This window comes from Coregonus lavaretus, assembly GCF_964263955.1.
Source record: "Coregonus lavaretus genome assembly, chromosome: 2".
In the NCBI taxonomy this organism is placed as follows: Eukaryota; Metazoa; Chordata; class Actinopteri; order Salmoniformes; family Salmonidae; genus Coregonus; species Coregonus lavaretus.
In genome coordinates, this window is record NC_139989.1 from 87,602,268 (window position 1) to 87,626,952 (window position 24,685).

The 24,685-nt window shown below is 42.5% G+C and overlaps 1 long non-coding RNA gene across 1 annotated transcript; it reads left to right on the top strand.

The window, feature by feature from the left end:
• Positions 1 to 360: 360 nt before the first annotated feature.
• On the top strand, positions 361 to 9,587 carry LOC311142644. The gene is made up of 4 exons (XR_014614355.1): positions 361 to 411; positions 4,423 to 4,521; positions 5,104 to 5,220; positions 9,495 to 9,587. It is a non-coding gene; the product is annotated as an uncharacterized lncRNA (long non-coding RNA).
• The last annotated feature ends 15,098 nt before the right edge of the window (positions 9,588 to 24,685 follow it).

Genomic DNA, 24,685 nt, shown 5'->3' on the forward strand with positions numbered 1-24,685 from the left:
ACAGATCTGTTCATGGCAAAGCAGTTCATTTAATGATGTTAACTGATTCTTAAAGAATATAACTTATAAATCATGAGCCTCATCTTGAGGAGTCACCTGTGACAGTATTCATAAAGAGTAGGAGTACTGATCTGGGATCAGTTTAGCCTTTTAGATCATAATGAAACAGATTAGATGGACAGGGGGGACCTGATCCTAGATCAGCACTCCTCCTCTGGGAAACTGCATGTATGAAACCGAACACATAGTCGTAGTCTAGTTACAGCAGGTGTTTACTGCCATCTAGTGGAAGATACCAATAAAACACTTTATTATCAGGATGGGGAGACGGCTGAGCTGAAACAGAAAGTACAGGATCCATTTGGAGATGACAGAGCAGAAAACACTATATGGAGAGAACTGAAAAATAAAGTAAGTATTTCCGAACAATAGTCTATTCTAATGGACAGAGTAAGAGAATGAATACCTGGAATGAGATATAAGGTAGACTATTATACATGTTATTTAGATTGTCATTAAGGAGACACCTATTTTACAACCCTTATTCCATTAAACATATTAACGCTGTAGAACTGATGCACATCAAGAAATAAGGTGACAAATCACAGGAAAACTACTTTAGGCTCTCTAGAGCACGTTAGATACATTCTGTCGGAGGTGGTTTAAACTGCATTCTAATGTCGACTTTGCTTATGGAAAACCATATCATGCGAAGGTTTTTACACATGCTCAGGTCTTGGGTTTCGTTCTTGGGTTTTGTTATCAGCAAAACGTCTGGTGAAGATGGTGCAGGACCTTTTCAATGATATGGTTTGATGTTTATATCAGGGTTTCTCAATCCTTTTGTTCTTGTCCAGGACTTACACACCTGATTCAACTAATCATCAGATATTTTAAGACAGTTTATTTGAGGACTGTTAACAATTATTATAGGCCTACAGTAAATCATATTTTGGAGAGAGAAAAAAACAGCTAAATCTGGTTTCGAGTAAATTGTAAGTTTAGCTAAAATAATGTAAGAGATGTCTTGAAGAAGGACTATACATTTTTTTTACGCGAGATTCGGTACCATGTCATCAGATACTGCTGTCACATGCAACTGACTGTTAGCGCCACCCTCTGGTTACTATTGGTATATAAAGGGGTGAGGCCATGACTGCAGTTGAAACTGAAAATAAGAAAGTATCTGTACAGGGGCCATTTTGAGATGACAGAGCAGCTCATGAATATCTATGCAATCGAGTTTCAAAGTAAAGTGAGTATTTCAGGTTAATAATCTAGAATAAAGGGAACATTAGGAATTCACCAAACTAGTGTTGGAGTGCTGCTGGGCCATTCCTACCATGCAGAGCCTTTTCTGGCCCCAGGAAATATCACTTCTTCTTTAGTGTAAAATGTGGATTCCAAAAAGGCTTTAAATATAAAGTCAGGTGTCCTTTACCTTAAACTGGAGGGGAAAGAAACGCACACCTGTTTAGGAGAGGTGCTGGGTAACAGAGGAGAACACCTGTTTAGGAGAGGTGCTGGGTAACAGAGGAGAACACCTGTTTAGGAGAGGTGCTGGGTAGCAGAGTAGAACACCTGTTTAGGAGAGGTGCTGGCTAGCAGAGTAGAACACCTGTTTAGGAGAGGTGCTGGCTAACAGAGTAGAACACCTGTTTAGGAGAGGTGCTGGCTAGCAGAGTAGAACACCTGTTTAGGAGAGGTGCTGGCTAACAGAGTAGAACACCTGTTTAGGAGAGGTGCTGGCTAACAGAGTAGAACACCTGTTTAGGAGAGGTGCTGGGTAGCAGAGGAGAACACCTGTTTAGGAGAGGTGCTGGGTAGCAGAGGAGAACACCTGTTTAGGAGAGGTGCTGGCTAGCAGAGTAGAACACCTGTTTAGGAGAGGTGCTGGCTAGCAGAGTAGAACACCTGTTTAGGAGTGGTGCTGGGTAACAGAGGAGAACACCTGTTTAGGAGAGGTGGCTAACAGAGTAGAACACCTGTTTAGGAGAGGTGCTGGCTAGCAGAATAGAACACCTGTTTAGGAGAGGTGCTGGCTAGCAGAATAGAACACCTGTTTAGGAGAGGTGCTGGCTAGCAGAATAGAACACCTGTTTAGGAGAGGTGCTGGGTAGCAGAATAGAACACCTGTTTAGGAGAGGTGCTGGCTAGCAGAATAGAACACCTGTTTAGGAGAGGTGCTGGGTAGCAGAGTAGAACACCTGTTTAGGAGAGGTGCTGGCTAACAGAGTAGAACACCTGTTTAGGAGAGGTGGCTAACAGAGTAGAACACCTGTTTAGGAGAGGTGCTGGGTAACAGAGTAGAACACCTGTTTAGGAGAGGTGCTGGCTAGCAGAGTAGAACACCTGTTTAGGAGAGGTGCTGGCTAGCAGAGTAGAACACCTGTTTAGGAGAGGTGCTGGCTAGCAGAGTAGAACACCTGTTTAGGAGAGGTGCTGGCTAGCAGAGTAGAACACCTGTTTAGGAGAGGTGCTGGGTAGCAGAGTAGAACACCTGTTTAGGAGAGGTGCTGGCTAGCAGAGTAGAACACCTGTTTAGGAGAGGTGCTGGCTAACAGAGTATAACACCTGTTTAGGAGAGGTGCTGGCTAGCAGAGTAGAACACCTGTTTAGGAGAGGTGCTGGCTAACAGAGGAGAACACCTGTTTAGGAGAGGTGCTGGCTAGCAGAGTAGAACACCTGTTTAGGAGAGGTGCTGGCTAACAGAGGAGAACACCTGTTTAGGAGAGGTGCTGGCTAACAGAGTAGAACACCTGTTTAGGAGAGGTGCTGGCTAACAGAATAGAACACCTGTTTAGGAGAGGTGCTGGCTAACAGAATAGAACACCTGTTTAGGAGAGGTGCTGGCTAACAGAGTAGAACACCTGTTTAGGAGAGGTGCTGGCTAACAGAGTAGAACACCTGTTTAGGAGAGGTGCTGGCTAACAGAGTAGAACACCTGTTTAGGAGAGGTGCTGGCTAACAGAGGAGAACACCTGTTTAGGAGAGGTGCTGGTTAACAGAGTAGAACACCTGTTTAGGAGAGGTGCTGGCTAACAGAATAGAACACCTGTTTAGGAGAGGTGCTGGGTAGCAGAGTAGAACACCTGTTTAGGAGAGGTGCTGGCTAACAGAGTAGAACACCTGTTTAGGAGAGGTGCTGGGTAACAGAGTAGAACACCTGTTTAGGAGAGGTGCTGGCTAACAGAGGAGAACACCTGTTTAGGAGAGGTGCTGGCTAACAGAGGAGAACACTTGTAAAAGAAAAGGAGAGTCTCACTCTATGAGCTCAGATGAAATAATGTAATAACCTGATGACCAACGTTTCAACAGACAGCTGTCTTCATCATTTCCCTTAAAAATACCAAAATATGGATCCTGAAAGGGAATTTGATGCATTTTCATATGGGTTAATGTCGACTTTGCTTATGGAAAACCATATCATGCGAAGGTTTTTACACTCAGTTCTTGGGTTTCGTGAGTGGAAATTTGACATTTTGAAAATGGAAGTTATGGAACTCCATCATGCGCTATTGTTATGAGAAAACCTCCACAATGAAACAGACATTAAATGTGGAGAATGATAGATCTGTTGGCCATCAAGTAGCCTATTAATTGTTATGCCTGTCTAGGCTACTGTAGCCTGCCATTTTATACTATAAATATGTTGAAATGACTGGAGTCGTTGCAAATCATTTTGTGCCACTTGTGTAGCCAACCTGGAGCTGGCAAACAGATGTAATAAATAGCCTTTAACTTCAGTTTATTGTTGTTGTAGCCTTGTGTTATTATGTAATTAATAATGGCCGTGTTTAGTTAATTCAATTGGAAGTTATCAAGTGTCACCATGGTCACAGTTCTATCGCAATTGCTGATCAGATGTTAGAATGCATTAGATTGAAGGTAACAGTCAGCCAGATTAGGCTACAGGTATAGAAATAACCTGGCTGTTGTTGACAAGCATGGACCTATTCAGTTCATATCCATGTTATTAATATTTCATTCATTGATTGAAATTACGACCCCATTCTCAGTAGCCTATTCCAGCAGGCTACTGGGCAACAGAAGCACTTCCTACCTCAAAATCGTCTTGCTGTTCATGTTAAATAAATGAATCTGTCAATTTGAACTAAGCAAGCTGCTAAATCATTCAGCTTACATCTTGCCTACATGTTGCCCAGGCTACTGGAGGCTGTCTGAAATAAGATGTAGGCCTATCAGGGAAATATATTTTGGGCTAGTTTTCAGGCCTTGTGGGCGGGTTTTGAGGAGTCATTGGGCTCGAAAAAGTAATTGCATTAAATAACCTCACTGTTTGGATGTGTCTGTTAGTTAATGTTTTATTTCTAAGAGATCATGAATAAAAGAGAACAATGGACATTCTAGAATTAGTTGTCACTGTGTTAACCACAACCAACATGCTGGATCTCTGTTTAGGGGTCAGTGGTCTAAAATGAGTCTCTCTGGGGAGAGAGAGGAGGGGGGCCCTGCCTCTAAAATGAGTCTCTCTGGGGAACATGACACCAAAACTAAGAGGTGAGCTGAAAATATTGTTTAAGAATTTATATTAGAAAATGCTATATAGGAGAAAAGAAAATCACATGTGTGTTTTTTCATCAGAAATGATTACTAATAGGTACCTTCAATGTAACTATTGTAGATTTGAGATGTGATTTAAAACCATTGTTTAGCTGGAATGTATTGTTCGTATCCTGTATATTTGACTGTGATACGTGGTTGTCTCACCTAGCTACCTTAAGATGAATGCATTTACAGATGCCATATCTTAATTTGACCCTGTTTCTCACAGCAGGAACATAATCCTGCAGCAATAGCAAATGTGTATTTTTATGTGGATTATAATTAAAATATATTTTCTGTAGGGGTTCATAAATTTTTCCTCAGGGAAAATCAAGTCTGACATTTTAAAGTGGAAATTACCCACTTTAGACGCCTTTATAAAGCCTTGTAGTGGTTTAATCATTTCTTTAAACAATAAAAGCTAATTTACCAACATTTCTGAAAATGTATATATAGCGTTTTGGAATGAAACTCTTGTTTCCCCATCTGAGCTCATAGTAGATGAGAGATGTAATGTTTGTCTCTGTTGTGTTGAAGCCCAATCAAGCAGGAGAGACCAGCCTCCCCTGTACCCAGCTGTGTGTCCATGAAGAGTGACTGGTCTATGGCTGAACCTATATGGTTTAGAGAGGGAGACTTTTCTGCTGAACAAAGGTAAGATGAACTCATGGGTCATGGTCAGTGAGTTAAACAACACTGTCTCTAGTCATTTCTCCTCTCCCATTTTCCCATTTATTTTTATTGTTTTCATAATCCATAGGTTAATCCTTTTTTTCCATTTTCATAGTCCTGAAACATTATTAAACAAACACTACATTCCCTCCCTGTGTGTGTGTGTGATTGTGTGTGTGTGTGTGTGTGTGTGTGTGTGTGTGAGCACTCCCTGGATGAGGAGATGTAATCTCTATCCTGATTGCCTAGTCACTTTTAACCCTACCTACATGTACATATTACCTCAATTACCTCAACTACCTGGTACCCCTGCACATTGACTCAGTACTGGTACTCCTTGTATATAGTCTAGTTATTACCTCAACTACCTGGTACCCCTGTACATTGACTCAGTACTGGTACTCGTTGTATATAGTCTAGTTATTACCTCAACTACCTGGTACCCCTGCACATTGACTCAGTACTGGTACTCCTTGTATATAGACTAGTTATTACCTCAACTACCTGGTACCCCTGCACATTGACTCAGTACTGGTACTCCTTGTATATAGTCTAGTTATTACCTCAACTACCTGGTACCCCTGCAGATTGACTCAGTACTGGTACTCCTTGTATATAGTCAAGTTATTACCTCAACTACCTGGTACCCCTGGACATTGACTCAGTATTGGTACTCCTTGTATATAGTCTAGTTATTACCTCAACTACCTGGTACCCCTGCACATTGACTCAGTACTGGTACTCCTTATAGCCTCATTATTGTTATTTCATTGTGTTACTATTTCCTTTTTTTATTTAGCTAATTTTTCTTACTTTTTAACTGCATTGTTGGGAAAGGGCTCGTTAGTAAGCATTTCACGGTAAAGTGTACACCTGTTGTATTCAGCGCATGTGAGAAATAGAATTTGATTTGAAGGTCATTGGCAGAAACACGTCATTGGCTCTAACGGTCGTCTCGTGCCGAACAGCGCATGTTCGGATGTTGAAGCACTGTGGCTAGGAAAAACTCCCTGGAAAGGCAGGAACCTAGGTAGAAACCTAGAGAGGAACCAGGCTCTGAGGGGTTGCCAGTCCTCTTCTGGCTGTGCCGGGTGGAGATTATAAGAGTACATGCCCATTAAGGCCAGATCGTTCTTCAAGATGTTCAAATTTCATAGATGACCAGCAGGGTCAAATAATAATCACAGTGGTTATAGTGGTTGCAACAGGTCAGCATCTCAGGAGTAAATGTCAGTTGCCTTTTCATTAGGGGTGTAACGATCCATCTACTACATCGATGTATCGATTTATATTCATATGATTCAACTACATCGATCTGTGCTCGGCGAGTTGGCCTTTTGGACAACATATATCGATCTAACATCGTTTTAAAATGTAATAAATCGATTGTATCGATACTAGGAAATAACCCATTGGATTTAAGCACGTCAGACTTTATATGCAGGGGTGCACATAACTGGTACGCAGATACGCAAGCACGACAAAAATCAGGAATGAATAATGCCACTTGTGTTACTACGCGCCTTTGCGTACTTGACCGATCTTCTCATCTAACCTTACACATGACATGTTGCTTGTCAACTACTGTCAGGGATGTCCAAAAAGCAACAGACATTAAGCAGCTTCTTTGGCGTTTCGCCACCTACAAAGAAACGCCAACTGGAGCCAGAGCCGAAGAAAATACTTTTTTCGGAAAAGTGGCTCCAAGCTTGAAGCCAAGTGGCTTGAAGCTAACGATGAGCGCACTGAAATGTGGTGCAAGATTTGCCGCTCAAATCCACATCTAGCAGACAAAACAGGTGCATTTTATAAAGGCTCAAAGAATTTCAACCATCCTTTATTTGACAAACATGAAAAGAGCAAGGAGCACACGAATGTGGCGCAAGCCATTGCTAAAAGCTAGCCGAGAATAAATGTCCAGTCGCCCACTTGCCAGATGGCGAGACAAGCTGAATGAAGAACAGCGGCAAGCTCTGTTTAATATTTTTCTCTTTCCATAAAGCTAAACACGCACGTCCCATGTCTTCCTATTCTGAGGATGTTCCTTTACTGAATGCTTTTTGATGGATCTGAGGACATCACAAAAACTGAGCAGGAAATAGTTTACATTGTGTCTGTGTCCAGCAACGGAGAGTTTACTTCGGACTTTATTGGACTGATTGAATTGGGTGCTGACCGAACCGCACAGGCCATAACAGACGGACTTGTGAGACTTTTCCAGGACACAGGCTTGGATGACTGGCAAACAAAGTTGGTCGCTGTGTGCACAGACGGGGCTGCTGTCAACGTAGGTATGGGTAAGTTTCATAATACCAGATGGTCTGCATGGAGGCATGAAACACTGTTAAAAATATCAAGACTATTGCCAGCCATTAAAATGCAACTGGTTACCAGGTATTTATTTCAGTCACACTGGTTGAATTTTTGGCTAAAAGGTTACTGAATCGATTTCAAGTCACTGAATCGTTTCGGATCGTATCTTTCTAAATGAACCAATATCGTCCTTGAATCGTATCGACAACCACGAATCGTGATACAAATCGAATCGTTGTTAAAACGAATCGTTACACCCCTACTTTTCATAGTCGAGCATTCAGATGTCGAGACAGCAGGTGTGGCGGAGAGAGAGAGAGAGAGAGAGAGAGAGAGAGATAGAGAGAGAGAGAGAGAGAGAGAGAGAGAGAGAGAGAGAGAGGGAGAGAGCTACAGGTAAAAAAAATAACCTGGCTGATGTTGACAAGCATATGCCTATTTAGTTCATATCCAATTTATTAATATTTGATTCATTGATTGAAATTACGACCCCATCCTCAGTAGCCTATTCCAGCAGGCTACTGGGCAACAGAAGCACTTCCTACCTCAACATCGCCTTGCTATTCATGTTAAATAAATGAATCTGTCAATTTGAACTAAGCAAGCTGCTAAATCATTCAGCTTACATCTTGCCTACATGTTGCCCAGGCTACTGGAGGCTGTCTGAAATAAGATGTAGGCCTATCAGGGGCTATGTTTTGGCCTAGTTTTCAGGCCTTGTGCGTGGGTTTTGAGTAGTAATTGGGCTAGAAAAGTAATTGCATTAAATCACCTGACTGTTTGGATGTGTCTGTTAGTAAATGTTTTATTTCTAAGAGATCATGAGTAAAAGAGAATAATGTACGTTCAATAATTAGTTGTCACTGTGTTCACCATAACCAACATGCTGCATCTCTGTTTAGGGGTCAGTGGTCTAAAATGAGTCTCTCTGGGGAACATAACACCAAAGATAAGAGGTGAGCTGACAATATTGTTTAAGAATTTATATTACAAAATGCTATATAGGAGAAAATAAAATCACATGTGTGTTTTTTCATCAGAAATGATTACTAATGGGTACCTTCAATATAACTATTGTAGATTTGAGATGTGATTTAAAACCATTGTTTAGCTGGAATGTATTGTTCGTATCCTGTATATTTGACTGTGATACGTAGTTGTCTCACCTAGCTACCTTAAGATGAATGCATTTACAGATGCCATATCTTAATTTGACCCAGTTTCTCACAGCAGGAACATAATCCTGCAGCAATAGCAAATGTGTATTTTTAGGTGGATTATAATTAAGGGATATTTTCTGTAGGGGTTGATACATTTGTCCTCAGGGAAAATCAAGTCTGTCATTTTAAAGTGGAAATTACCCACTTTTGTCCAGGCTGAGGTGTATGTGGTGTGGGAGTCAGGCGCAGGACACCGAAGCTTAGTCCAACAAAGTTTACTGGTGAAACTACAAGGCAAAGACACAGTAAACGGCCTCAAGAAAAACAGAGGCGAGCTATACGCAAACTATGCGTAAAACAAAAAACAATGAAACAGAGACAAAACACGCAGCACTACGGACAGGCGAAAAACAACACACAACCTAACCAATACAACACAGGCAACTTATAGAACACGTAATCAGACACAAACGGACACAGGTGTGACAGACAGACAAAAGCAATCACACATAGAAACATTCAACGGTGGTAGCTAGTACTCCGGGGACGACGAACGCCGAAGCCTGCCCGAACTAGGAGGAGGAGCAGCCTCGGCAGAATCCGTGACAACTTTAGACACCTTTATAAAGCCTTGTAGTGGTTTAATCATTTCTTTAAACAATAAAAGCTAATTTACCAACATTTCTGAAAATGGATATATAGCGTTTTGGAATGAAACTCTTGTTTCCCCATCTGAGCTCAGAGTAGATGAGAGACGTAATGTTTGTCTCTGTTGTGTTGAAGCCCAATCAAGCAGGAGAGACCAGCCTCCCCTGTACCCAGCTGTGTGTCCATGAAGAGTGACCGGTCTATGGAACCTCCTATAGTGTTTAGAGAGGGAGACTTTTCTGCTGAACAAAGGTAAGATGAACTCATGGGTCATGGTCAGTGAGTTAAACAACACTGTCTCTAGTCATTTCTCCTCTCCCATTTTCCCATTTCTTTTTATTGTTTTCATAATCCATAGGTTAATCATTTTTTTCCATTTTCATAGTCCTAAAAGAATATTAAACAAACACAACATTCCCTCCCTGTGTGTGTGTGTGTGTGTGTGTGTGTGTGTGTGTGTGTGTGTGTGTGTGTGTGTGTGTGTGTGCACTCCCTGGATGAGGAGATGTAATCTCTATCCTGATTGCCTAGTCACTTTTACCCCTACCTACATGTACATATTACCTCAATTACCTCAACTTCCTGGTACCCCTGCACATTGACTCAGTACTCCTTATAGCCTCATTATTGTTATTTTATTATGTAACAATTTCCTTTTTTTATTTAGCTAATTTTTGTGACTTTTTCATCTGCATTGTTGGGAAAGGGCTCGTAAGTAAGCATTTCACGGTAAAGTGTACCACTGCTGTATTCGGCGCATGTGAGAAATGCAATTTGATTTGATTTGAAGCTCATGCGCAGAAATATGTCAATGGGTCTAATGGTCGTCTTGTGCCGAACTGCACATGTGCAGGCCGTCAACTCAAAGGCACTCCTTTCATATAAAGTTGTTTTTGACTAACATGAAAATGTGTCAGTTTGTTAAACTACTTAAGACAGAACATTTTCAAAATGAACAACTAAGGAAAAACACCCTAGAAAGGCAGTAACCTAGGTAGAAACCTAGAGAGGAACCAGGCTCTGAGGGGTTGCCAGTCCTCTTCTGGCTGTGCTGGGGGGAGATTATAACAGTACATGCCCATTAAGGCCAGATCGTTCTTCAAGATGTTCAAATTTAATAGATGACCAGCAGGGTCAAATAATAATCACAGTGGTTATAGTGGTTGCAACAGGTCAGCATCTCAGGAGTAAATGTCAGTTGCCTTTTCATAGTCGAGCATTCAGATGTCGAGACAGCAGGTGTGGCGGAGAGAGAGAGAGAGAGAGAGGAGAGAGAGAGAGAGAGAGGAGAGAGAGAGAGAGAGAGAGAGAGAGAGAGAGAGAGAGAGAGAGAGAGAGAGAGAGAGAGAGAGAGAGACAGAGAGAGAGAGAGACAGACAGAGAGAGAGAGAGAGAGAGAGAGAGAGAGAGAGAGAGAGAGAGAGAGAGAGAGAGCGAGAGAGAGAGAGAGAGAGAGAGAGAGAGAGAGAGAGAGAGAGAGAGAGAGAGAGGGAGATTAAGAGAGAGAGAGAGAGAGAGAGAGAGGGAGAGAGCTACAGGTAAAAAAAATAACCTGGCTGATGTTGACAAGCATATGCCTATTTAGTTCATATCCAATTTATTAATATTTGATTCATTGATTGAAATTACGACCCCATCCTCAGTAGCCTATTCCAGCAGGCTGCTGGGCAACAGAAGCACTTCCTACCTCAACATCGTCTTGCTGTTCATGTCAAATAAATGAGTCTGTCTACTTGAACTAAGCAAGCTGCTAAATCATTCAGCTTACATCTTGCCTACATGTTGCCCAGGCTACTGGAGGCTGTCTGAAATAAGATGTAGGCCTATCAGGGGCTATGTTTTGGCCTAGTTTTCAGGGCTTGTGGGCGGGTTTTGAGGAGTCATTCGGCTCGAAAAAGTAATTGCATTAAATAACCTGACTGTTTGGATGTGTCTGTTAGTTAATGTTTTATTTCTAAGAGATCATGAGTAAAAGAGAACAATGGACATTCTAGAATGAGTTGTCACTGTGTTCACCACAACCAACATGCTGCATCTCTGTTTAGGGGTCAGTGGTCTAAAATGAGTCTCTCTGGGGAGAGAGAGGAGGGGGGCCCTGCCTCTAAAATGAGGCTCTCTGAGGGACATGACACCAAAACTAAGAGGTGAGCTGACAATATTGTTTAAGAATTTACATTCCAAAACGCTATATGCAACAAAAAAAAATACATGTGTGTTTTTTCATCAGAAATGATTACTAATGGGTACCTTCAATATAACTGTTCTAGATTTTAGATGTGTATGAAAATGAGATTTTTTCCAAACACTATATATCCATTGTTTAGCTGGAATGTAATGATTGTATCCTGTATATTTGACTGTGATATGTGGTTGTCGCACCTAGCTATTTTAAGATGAATGCTCTTACAGATGCCATATCTTAATTTGACCCAGTTTCTCACAGCAGGAAAATAATCCTGCAGCAACAGCAAATGTGCATTTTTATGTGGATTATAATTAAGGGGCATTTTTTGTAAGGGCTGATCAATTTTTCATTAGGGCAAATCAAGTCCGAAACTTTAAGTGGTATTTACCCACTTTAGAAGCCTTTATAAAGCCTTGTAGTGGTTTAATAATTTCTTTAAACAATCAAATCTAATTTACAAACATTTCTGAAAATGGATATATAGCGTTTTGGAATGAAACTCTTCTCATGTTTCCCCATCTGAGCTCAGAGTAGATGAGAGACGTAATGTTTGTCTCTGTTGTGTTGAAGCCCAATCAAGCAGGAGAGACCAGCCTCCCCTGTACCCAGCTGTGTGTCCATGAAGAGTGACTGGTCTATTGCTGAACCTCTAAACTTTAGAGAGGGAGACTTTTCTAGTGAACAAAGGTAAGAAGAACTCATGGGTCATGGTCAGTGAGTTAAACAACACTGTCTCTAGTCATTTCTCCTCTCCCATTTTACCATTTATTTTTGTTGTTTTCATAATCCATAGGCTAATCCTTTTTTCCATTTTCATAGTCCTAAAACAATATTAAACTAACACAACATTCCCTCCCTGTGTGTGTGTGTGTGTGTGTGTGTGTGTGTGTGTGTGTGTGTGTGTGTGTGTGTGTGTGTGTGTGTGTGTGTGTGTGTGTGTGTGTGTGTGTGTGCACTCCCTGGATGAGGAGATGTAATCTCTATCCTGATTGCCTAGTTACTTTCACCCCTACCTACATGTACATATTACCTCAATTACCTCAACTACCTGGTACCCCTGCAAAATTTTTATTTTATTTTATTTCACCTTTATTTAACCAGTTAAGCCAGTTGAGAACAAGTTCTCATTTACAACTGCGACCTGGCCAAGATAAAGCAAAGCATTGCAATAAAAACAACAACACAGAGTTACACATGGGATAAACAAAAACATACAGTCAAAAACACAATATAAAATCTATATACAGTGTGTGCAAATGTAGTAAGTTATGGAGGTAAGGCAATAAATAGGCCATAGTGCAAAATAATTACAATTTAGTAGTAACACTGGAGTGATAGATGTGCAGAAGATGATGTGCAAATAGTGATACTGGGGTGCAAATTAGCAAAATAAATAACAATATGGGGATGAGGTAGTTGGGTGGGCTAATTTCAGATGGGCTGTGTACAGGTGCAGTGATCGGTAAGCTGCTCTGACAACTGATGCTTAAAGTTAGTGAGGGAGATAAGAGTCTCCAGCTTCAGAGATTTTTGCAGTTCGTTCCAGTCATTAGCAGCAGAGAACTGGAAGGAATGGCGGCCAAAGGAGGTGTTGGCTTTGGGGATGACCAGTGAGATATACCTGCTGGAGCGCATACTACGGGTGGGTGTTGCTATGGTGACCAACTTAAGTATTTCTACTTAAGTGCTTTACACCACTGCATTAGACAGATAAATGTGTTGATTTTGAAAGAAAGACGGGCAGATTCTGCTAGGTAGGCTACGAACTATTATAAAGTTAGGTCGTCATCACAGTAGGTTTGAGCTACAGTATGATGACTTACCAACCTGATGGTCTCCGTTGGAAATGTTGTGGAAAATGTTGTGCACTCAGTGTATTAAAATATGTAACATAAACAACAAATTATATGCTCAGATACACAAAATACATCTGGTTTCAGATCTAGAAGATTCTCCTCTTCAATAGTAATATCATCAATTCTGACCAGTAACTTACCTGGGGTCAAAGGTCCCTGATTTATCACTAAAATGTATAGGATGATCCATAGAGATGTCACTCTTCATGGACAGATGACTTGGTACTGGAGAGACTGATCTCAGAGTTTGGTTGGAGATTCTGGAAAACATAATAAATGACCATGAAACTAAATTTTAAACTAAATCAAAATTATATTTCAATAGATAAAATACATTACATAAAGCATTAAAATATATGCCATTACATAAATCAACAAACATGCAGCTCTAGCAGGGCAGGAATTTGACGAACTGACTTGTTGGAAAGGTGGCATCCTATGACGGTGCCACGTTGAAAGTCACATATGCATCGTTTTTCAAAACATAGTGAACCTGGAGGCAAAAAGCGAACCCCACATTCTAACTAAATGTTGTTTATTAGCACTCAAATCTATCAATGGCATTTTCGGTTACAATTTGGTGAAAGCCCCAAAGCGTTCAGAAAGCCTCTGTTTCCCACCACTAGTGGACACCCCCATGAGTGTCTTTCAGAACCCCTCCTAAAACCACCTGTTTCGTTTTGGTTGTTGTTAGTGACTCTTTGTTAATCCTTCTTCTGTTTGAGAGACAATGTTTTATTTATTGTTGAGGAATGTAACAATGTTCATGTGATTAAATTAAATCACCCGACTGTTTGGATGTGTCTGTTAGTAAATGTTTTATTTCTAAGAGATCATGAGTAAAAGAGAACAATTGACATTCTAGAATGAGTTGTCACTGTGTTAACCACAACCAACATGCTGCATCTCTGTTTAGGGGTCAGTGCTCTAAAATGAGTCTCTCTGGGGAGAGAGAGGAGGGGGGCCCTGCCTCTAAAATGAGTCTGTCTGGGGAGAGAGAGGAGGGGGTCCCTGCCTCTAAATCGAGTCTCTCTGGAGAACATGACACCAAAGCTAAGAGGTGAGATGACAATTTTATGAAGAATGTATTAATTTTATTTACAAAATAAATAGCTATTTTAAGATGAATGCACTTACTGTAAATCACTCTGGATTAGAGTATCTGCTAAATCAGGAGTTCTCAATCCGGGGTCAGTGGAGGTACTGCAGGGGTTCTGCAGCACCCTGACTGGACTCGTTGCATTGGAAGACATTTGATAGAATTTTCACGACACGAACACTTTGCCTACTCTTCATTATTGCCTAATATAATGGAATGCATATTTCTTTAACCAATTCTGATGGTTGTTACAAGCGGAATTTTGACAATATTACCGTTATACCAACACACCCGTTTAACAACTCTAAATAGCTTTGGCATCGTAGGCATCAGGGTCCCTTGTCAATAATGTTGCCTACAACTTTGCATACAATGTTCATTTTCATCGAACACATATTTCGCCCTAGATGCCTTCAATTGCCCAATTTATAGCCATGGCCAATTTAGGATTATTTTTTAACAACGTGATGTTGCGCTCCAAAGGGATAACTTGAAGTAACATGATGTAGGTAATTAAATAATCAAAAGAAAAACGTGTTTATTATACACTTAGAAAAGAAGGTTCCTTATAGAACCAAAAAGGCTTCTATCACTTCCTTAATATATGGAACCACTAAAAGTTAGATATATTTTTGGGATCAGTGAAGAAGAACCTCTAGAGTTCTGATCAACGAAAGGTGAATGTTTTGAGGATGTGAACCCAGCAGCCCTCTTGTGGTCAGATTAAGCCCGCCCGTTTTTTCCAGCGCCCGACACGTGATTCGAACCAGCCACCTTTCTGCCATAGGTCCAACTCCTGCCACTGCTCCAACTCCTTAGCCGCTGGGTGAAAACCTGAGTTTAGCTTCAGAAATAAGCATGAGTTAATCTGCCAAACCGAAGACAAAATGCTATGCATTCATTTATACCCATAAGAGTAAAATGTCTTAATTCTCAGCACTTATACGACCAATTTTCTACTCTGAGATACTTTGTGGATATGGGCCCAGATCTCAAAATATTGTTATAAAAAAACTTAGAATGTTTGTTTTACATATAAAAAATAAATAAAATAATATTACTAATGTAAGCCACTGTAAAGATTGGGTTTAGTTTATTGTGTGGCAGTGCTCATGTCCGCGTTCTGGAACTGTCCGCGTCCACGTACGGTTTGGCACCAAGCAGATTGTCCAGTTGCGCGCAGAATGGGCTGAGGTGATCTCGGGGAATAACGACGGAGTTCGTTACAGTGTTGAGACGCCGAAGTTTATTGTTCAATTAGCTTTTTTTGCGTAATGGTCAGTGACAGTATGAGTGTAGCCAGATCCTTTTCACTCGCTATCCTTGTTTCATCTTGTGGTTCACCGGATTCGTCATCATCCTCGAGGGACAGACGAACGACCTGCTAGTTAGCCAAGCTAGTCGGTACAGCTAGCTAAGCTAGCTACTCTACCAGCAGCATCCTAGTTATCCTAGCTACCACTACATCATCACCGGCTGCCTGCATTTCTTGTGGACCGATGGAGCTCCCTGGTTGTTTCTTCCACCTGTTAAATACCGTGGAGGGCTTCTCCCTCTCTCGTTGACGGATGCTGGCCTACGCTCCCTCTGTCCGGTTCTCCTCTCTTCACTAGATGGACGGTAACTTTAGTGTTTAACCCCTCTGTGTCCAAGGACTGAATGGGTATAATGGGGTGATTGTTGTCTAATCGGGTGGTCTAGCTAATGGATTTGTAGATCTGACGCAGTTGCTACCTCAGATTATGAGCCTAGCAAGTATCATATAGCTCAGTTGGTAGAGCATGGCGCTTGCAACGCCAGGGTTGTGGGTTTATTTCCCACGGGGGGCCAGTATGAAAATGTATGCACTCTACTAACTGTAAGTCGCTCTGGATAAGAGCATCTGCTAAATATGTAAAATGTATATGTAAAAAATGTAATGAATGAGTTATGTAGTACCCACAGATGGCCAAAGGGAGGTGCACGAGTGCCATAAACCCATACTGTTTTTTTGCCATAAAAACCCTAAACCTAACAATCAATCAAATGTATTTATAAAGCCCTTTTTACACCAGCAGATGTCACAAAGTGCTATACAGAAACTCTTACCCTACTTATAACCTATTTTAGCCGTAACCCCTAATTCTAGGGTAGGGTAGCCTAGAACACTAAGCTCCGGAGTGGCACAGTGGTCTAAGGCACTGCATCGCAGTGCTAACTGTGCCACTAGAGATCCTGGTTCGAATCCAGGCTCTGTCGCAGCCGGCCGAGACTCATGGGCGGCGCACAATTGGCCTAGCGTCGTCCAGGGTAAGGGAGGGAATGGCCGGCAGGGATGTAGCTCAGTTGATAGAGCATGGCGTTCGCAACGCCAGGGTTGTGGGTTTGATTCCCACAGGGGGCCAGTATAAAAAAAATATATATGTATTCACTAACTGTAAGTTGCTCTGGATAAGAGCGTCTGCTAAATGACTAAAATCTGAAATGTAGTAACCTCTGTGTGAAAGTCCAGCAATTGCCGTGGGGCAGGATTGAGACTGATCTAATACGCTTTATTTCTCAGCTGCCTCACCAATGTCTGTACGTGAATTAATAACTTTTAATAGCTAAATATTTCCAATAGATGGCAGCATAAGACCACGAAGCATCAGTTATAGGCTACAAGCAGCAATATGATTGACATAAAATAGGATGCAACCAAATACTATATGTCCCATGATTTTCTGAAATGGTCACTCATTACTTTAGCTAGCTATATATCTCGTATTAGGCCTGTGATGCTTTTGGAAGAGCAATTAAATAGTGACTATAGCAGGTGTTGAACCCCGGGTAAATAATCACTAGTCAGATGCTCCAACCTCAACCCTAGTATACATGCATTTTTAAATATCTAATATTACGATTAAACAACCTCGGAATAGATAAGACAAGAGTGCGTCTTCCAGCCCGGCAATAAATTAGATCGTGCAACCCTCGCGGTTAGCAAATGTACCTCAACATGCCCCTCGCTTGTGCTAGAAGACAGAGTGCTCGCTGCTGGTTGATGAATCTGAAAATGAATGTACTAGGATAATACGTTTTTCTCAACCAGAGGTGACTAAATTAATGTTCAGGGTTATTGATAATCGTTATAGTAATGAAGTATAATTTCAAAACATGAGCATAAAAACAGCTAATAATAAACATGAATCATCATTATATTATTTCACAGTAATGTGTTAAATGCTTTTTCAGTCGTTCCTCTTGCGTTAGCAGTGTGGAAAGGGACAGTAAAAAGCGTGTGCAGGATTTTTTCTGTGAGGGGGAGTTGTGGTGTATCCAGGGAGAAAACTAAACGAATCTTCTGAAATGTCATTCGTGGTCTAATGCTGCCATCTATTGGAATTATTTAGCAACTGCAGTAGTACTGAATAAAGTATATCCTTACTAAAGTAGTAATTACTCAGAATTGCAAAATATGACATTTTCTAGTTCATTTTACCACTTACAACCATAAAATAACCATTTATAGTATAACAAACAATGAAACTGACATAAACCAAAAACACCATACATTTAGTTAACTATATATATATACTATTTATTTAGATGGGTGACATTATCTGCCAAAGTAATGCCACTGTAGATAAAGAAGAGCTCTCCAGTAGGTGAACCAAAACATTCAAAAGCCATTTTCTCAAAATTGAGGTTACAAGTTTATCATCTTTCAATGCAGAATTACTTTCCCATTGTTCCTCATCTATAGTGTATGATATACCTTTTTCTAGCTGAGTCTGTACTTTTATCCAATGTAAAAAACACAATTTCAAATGTTGCTACATAAGACCGAATCGAGCCGGTCGGTCACATTTTACTGTGTAAAACCTAGCAGTACTACTTATTTTTCTGAGAGTGAGGCATATATATATATATTATAACTGTGTAAAACCTAGCAGTACTACTTATTTCTCTGAGAGTGAGGAAGATATATATTATTACTGTGTAAAACCTAGCAGTACTAGGACCATCTTTCATCCAGACCATCTTTGATGGTCTGGATGAGTGCCGACTGCCCCTAGACTTCCAGAAGAACAAGATCTGTTGTGACGTCACAGAGTCAACCTCAGTGGATGTTCTGCTGACAAATCTCATCAAGGGAAATCTGCTTCCCTCTGCTCTCCTCTGGATAACTACCCGACCTGCAGCAGCCAATATGATCCCTTCAGGGTGTGTTGACCAGGTGACAGAGGTACGAGGGTTCAATGACCCACAGAAGGAGGAGTACTTCAGGAAGAGATTCAGTGATCAGGACCTGGCCAGCAGAATCATCTCACACATAAAGACATCAAGGAGCCTCCACATCTTGTGCCACATTCCAGTCTTATGTTGGATTTCTGCAACAGTCCTTGAACACATGCTGAAACATAAGAGAGAAGAGATGCCCAAACTCTGACTGAGATGTACACACACCTTGTGGAGTTTCATACCAAACAGAAGAATGAAAAGTATCTTGGGAAAGAAGAGACAGGTCCACACTGGAATAAAGAGAGCATTCTGTCACTGGGAAAACTGGCTTTTCAACAGCTTGTGAATGGCAATCTGATTTTCTATGAAGAAGACCTGAAAGAGGCTGGCATTGATGTCAATGAAGCCTTAGTGTACTCAGGATTGTGCACACAGATCTTTAAAGAGGAATGTGGGCTGTACCAGGACAAGGTGTACTGCTTCGTGCATTTGAGCATTCAGGAGTTTCTGGCTGCTGTATATGTGTTCCTCTCATTCATCAACAACAATGAGAATCTAATGGCCAAACCACAATCAATGTTCAGCTACGTTTTTGCGCTGTTCAGAGACAAGCCTGAAGTTACAGTCTTCAAGAGTGCTGTGGATAAAGCCTTACAAAGTGAGACAGGAAACCTGGACCTGTTCCTCCGGTTCCTTCTGGGCCTCTCACTGGAGTCCAATCAGAAGCACTTACGAGGTCTACTGACAAAGACAAGAAGCAGCTCACAGAGCCATGAAGAAACAGTCAAGTACATCAAGGAGAAGATCAGGGAGAATCCCTCTCCAGAGAGGTGCATCAATCTGTTCCACTGTCTGAATGAACTGAATGACCATTCTCTAGTGGAGGAGATCCAAAGCTACCTGAGATCAGTGGCTGTCCAGTGTGTGTCCTATGTGTGTGTTTGTGTGTGGTGTGATTGTGTATCCAGTGTGTGTGTGTCCAGTTTGTGTGTGTGTGTTTGTGTGTGTCCAGTTTGTGTGTGTGTGTGTGTGTGTGTGTGTGTGTGTGTGTGTGTGTGTGTGCGGTGTGTGTGTGTTTTTTTGTCCTGTGTGTCTGTGTCCAGTGTGTGTGTGTCCAGTTTGTGTGTGTCTGTGTGTGTCCAGTGTGTGTGTGTGTGTGTGTGTGTGTGTGTGTGTGTGTGTGTGTGTGTGTCCAGTGTGTGTGTGTGTGTGTGTGTGTGTGTGTCCAGTGTGTGTGTGTGTGCACGTGTATCAGTACACACATTGGACACACACACACTGGACACACATACACACTGGACACACACACACACACTGGACACAAACACACACACACACACACACTGTAAACACACACACTGGACACATACACACAAAGGACACACACACACACAAATGACGCACACACACACACACACACAGACTGGACAAACACACACACTGGACACACACACACTCACACTAGACACACACACATACACACACACACACACACACACACACACACACACACACACACACACTAGACATAGACACACACACACACACTAGACATACACACACACACACTGGACACACACACACAATGGACACACACACTTGACAAACACACACACACACACACACACTGGACACACACACACACGCACTGGACACACACGCACACACACACACTGGACACACACACACACACACACACACACACACACACACTGGACACACACAAAAACACACTGGACACATACACAAACACACACACACTGGACACACACAAACACACAGACTTACTCACACTGGACACACAAACACTGTAAACACACACACTGGACACATACACACAAAGGACATAAACACACAGTCTTACTCACACTGGACACACAGACACACACACACACACACACACACTGGACACACAAACACAAACACTGGACACACACATACACTGGACACACACACAAACACTAGACACACACACATACACTAGACACACACACACACACTAGACATACACACACACTGGACACACATACACACACTGGACAAACACACACACACACACACTGGACACAAACACACACACACACAGGACACACACACACTGGACACACACACACACTGGACAAACAAACTGAACACACACACACACACACACACACATACTGGACACACAAACACACACACTTGACATACACACACACACTGGACACACACCGGACACACACACACACACACACACACACTGGCCCCACACACACACACAAAAAGGAAACACACACTGGAAACACACACTGGACAAACACACACATTGGACACACACACACTGGCCCCACACACACACACAAAAAGGAAACACACACACACACACACACACACTGAACACACACACACTGGACACACACACACACTTGGACAAAGTTATATGCTGAATGTTTGTGTGTGTGTGAGTTCAGGTGTATCCCTCAATGACTGTCTGTTCTTCTGCTTACCGCTACAGTGTGGAACATGGTGGAGAGAACACAATGAAACCTGGACTTAGAAAATGTGAGTGTTGACTGCTGTGAAGAATATGACTAAGAATAAGTCTTAATTCAAGTGAAGTCAAAGTCAAAGACCACCATCATTATTTACTTGGTCATATTAAATATCAGCTGTAGTTCTACAGAAGCATGTGTGTGGCGCGTTCCTGTGTGTGTTCAGGATGTGTGTGTGTGTGTGTGTGTGTTCAGGATGTGTATGTGTGTCCAGTGTGTGTGTGTGTGTTTGTGTTTGTTCAGGATGTGTGTGTGTGTGTGTGTAATTAATGGGAATAAGTGTGTTTTATATTACCATACAGTATAACATATGATCATTGAACAAATCTCAAGTTACCTTAACTTCTCCTTTTGATACCTAGATATCTACATTAAATGAATTAGTGAAAAGTGAGTTAACATTCTAATGTGAATGATGATGATTTCTAATATTGTGTCTGGTTTCATTCATCAGATGTCTGTGATCTCACACTGGACCTAAACACAGTAAACAGACACCTCTCTCTGTCTGAGGAGAACAGAAAGGTGACATGGAGGGAAGAGGAGCAGCCGTATCCTGATCACCCAGAGAGATTTGAGTTCTGTCCACAGGTGCTGTGTAGAGAGGGTCTGACTGGGCGCTGTTACTGGGAGGTAGAGTGGAGTGGGAGTTGGGCTGGTATAGGAGTGACATATAAAGGAATCAGCAGGAGAGGAAGGGGTTATGACTGTTGGCTTGGATTCAATGACAAGTCCTGGTGTCTGTTCTGCTCTGACGACAGTTACTCTGTCAGGCACAATAATAAGTCCACTCCCATAGACGTCCCCCCCTCCAGCTCCCACAGAGTAGGAGTGTATCTGGACTGGCCAGCCGGCATTCTGTCCTTCTACAGAGTCTCCTATGACACACACCTGTACACATTCTACACCACATTCACTGAGCCCCTCTATCCAGGGTTTTGGGTTTTGGACTCAGTGTCCCTATGTTAAATACACACTGGACACACACACACTGGACACTGTACACACACACACACACTAGACACACACACACACACACACACTGGACACACACACACACACTGACACACTGGACACTCACACACACACACTGGACACACACACACACACTGTACACACACACACACACACACACACACACACACACACACACACACTGAACAAACACACTGAACACACACACACCGGACAAACAAACACTGGACACACACACACACACACACACACACACACACACACACACACACACAAACACACACACACAGGACACACATACATTGATCACACACACTGGACAAACACACCCACACACTGACACACACACACACTGGACACACACACACACTGGACACACACACACACACACACACACACACACAGGACACACACACCCACACACTGGACACTGGACAAACACACACACACACACACACACTGAACACACACACACACACACACTGGACACACACACACTCTGGACACACACACACACTGGACACACACACTGAACACACACACACTGGACACACACACACTGGACACACACACACTGGACACACACACACACACACTGGACACACACACACACACACACTGGACAAACACACACACACACACACACACACACACACAGGACACACACACACTGGACACACACACTCACACACACTGGACACACACACACACACACCTGACACACACACACAGGACACACACACACACACACTGGACACACACACACACACACACTCACACACACTGGACACACACACACACAGGACACACACTGGACACACACACACACACACACTGGACACACACACACACACACACACACTGGACACACACAAACACACACACACACACACTGGACACACACACTGGACACACACACATACGCTGGACACACTAACACTCACACTGGATCCACACACATACACACTGGACACACACACTGGACACACACAAACACACACACACACATACGCTGGACACACACACACACACACTCACACTGGACCCATACACATACACACTGGACACACACACACTGGACACTCACACACCTGACACACACACACACAGGACACACACACACACACACTGGACACACACACACAGGACACACACACACACACACACTCACACACACTGGACACACATACACACACTGGACACACACACTCACACACACTGGACACACACACAGAAACTGGACACACACACATACAAACTTACACACACACTCACACACACTGGACACACACACACACACACACACACTGGACACACACACACTGGACAAACACACACACACAGTGGGACGCACACACTGGACACACACACATACGCTGGACACACACACACTGGACACACACACACACACACTCACACTGGACACACAAACACACAGGACACACACACTGGACACACACACACACTGGACACACACACACACACTGGACACACACACACATACACACTGGACACACACAGCTGACACACACACACATACACACACTGGACACACAGACACACACACACTAGATACACAAACACAATGGACACACACACACTGATCACACACACACACTGAACACACACACGCTGAACACACACACACACACTGGACACACACACACTAAACATACACGCTGGATACACACACACACTGAACACACACACGCTGAACACACAAACACACTGGACACACACACACACACACACTGAACACACACACACACACACTGGACACACACACACACTGAACACACACACACACACTGGACATACACACACTGGACACACACACACTGGACACACACAAACTGGACACACACACACACACTGGACACTCATCCACACACACACACACTGGACACACACACACATACACACACACTGGATTCACACACACACACACACACACACTGGACACACACATCCATACACATTGGACACACACACACTGAACACACACACACACACTGGACACACACACACACTGGACAAACACACACAGGACTCACACACACACACACACACAAACACACACACACACACACTGGACAGACACACACTGGACACACACACACTGGAAACACACACACTCACACACTTGAAACACACACACTCACACACTGAACACACACACACACTGACACTGAACATACACACATACTGGACACACACCCATTGAACACACACACACACTGGACAAACACACACAGGACTCACACACACACACACACACAAACACACACACACACACTGGACAGACACACACTGGACACACACACACTGGAAACACACGCACTCACACACTGGAAACACACACACTCACACACTGAACACACACACACACACTTACACTGAACATACACACATACTGGACACACACACATTGAACACACACACACACATACATACACTGGACACACACACACACACTG